The following is a 1,197-nucleotide window of genomic DNA, read 5'->3' on the forward strand; positions in this document are numbered from 1 at the left end:
GTTAGTCGTCTAAAATATAATGCACTAGACGACTTCCAGGAAGTCTTCCAGAAGACTTCAATTTCAGTCGTCTAGACTTCCTGGAAGTCGTCTGGACTTCCTAGAAGTCGTCTGGACTTCCTGGAAGTCTTCTGACAAAGTCTTCTTCCATATCAAGTGGAGTCCAAGCTTGTCTTTGTAGATGAATGATCTATAATAGTTTTGATTGTGGTCTGTTTTGTGAATTGCATGTCTAGTTGTGAATTTTTTTTGGAAAATCAGTAATAATGTTTCCCAAGATGTAATACATGTGCTAACAATGTGTTTACACATTTACAAATCAATGAAATAATAAACTTCAGTATCCTTTTTTTATCAATAATAAACAAATCAATGAAATAATAAACTTCAGTAGCCCGTCTTCCGCTGATCCTTTTACCATTTCTTGCGCATATAACAATGCTCTGTATGAAGTGGTGTAATCAAGTGTCATGCCAAACATGTTCTTCATTGCATCTTTGATATGCTGCGGATTCAACCCATCAATGATTCCAACACGATGTATGAAAAGTCGACCAATGTACTTCGGAGTACAGCGTGTCCGCTGAGAGATTCTGTCTGGGATGGTTAACTCCACAGACTCTGTGTTCATGTCCATGTTATAATCTTCTTGAGTCATTGCAACAAGATCAGCATGTGTCGAACCTTCACTCAAAAACATTCTCGCTCCTTTGAAATGATCAACCACAAAATTCCAACATCCATCTTTCAACAACCATTCTCCATACATTGCATGTAACTGACGCATCATCTGAAAAATTCAAAATAAAACACATTAGCAAACTTAGAACAAAGAAAACGAAAGTTTATTAAAGATCGAAGCGGACGACTTCAATCTAAGTACTCCTGATGAGGACTTACAATTCAGTCGTCCGTCAGACGACTTACATGTAAGTCGTCCAAGATTTACGAGGTTTGACCAGAATCTCGGAATAAAATCTTGGACGACTTACATGTAAGTCGTCGGGCGGATGACTGAATTATAAGTCGTCTGGGTATGATTAAATATTGAAGTTCTTTTTTTCAATTGCAAAACTAACCTATGACGTCTTAATTGTAAGTCGTCTAGTGTTAATAAAATATTGATATTTCAATTTTCACCAGACGACTGAAATGTAAGTCGTCCGGGAAAGTCAAACTTCTGAAATAATTTAGTCA

Source organism: Brassica oleracea, chromosome C1 (assembly GCF_000695525.1).
Source record: "Brassica oleracea var. oleracea cultivar TO1000 chromosome C1, BOL, whole genome shotgun sequence".
In the NCBI taxonomy this organism is placed as follows: domain Eukaryota; kingdom Viridiplantae; phylum Streptophyta; class Magnoliopsida; order Brassicales; family Brassicaceae; genus Brassica; species Brassica oleracea.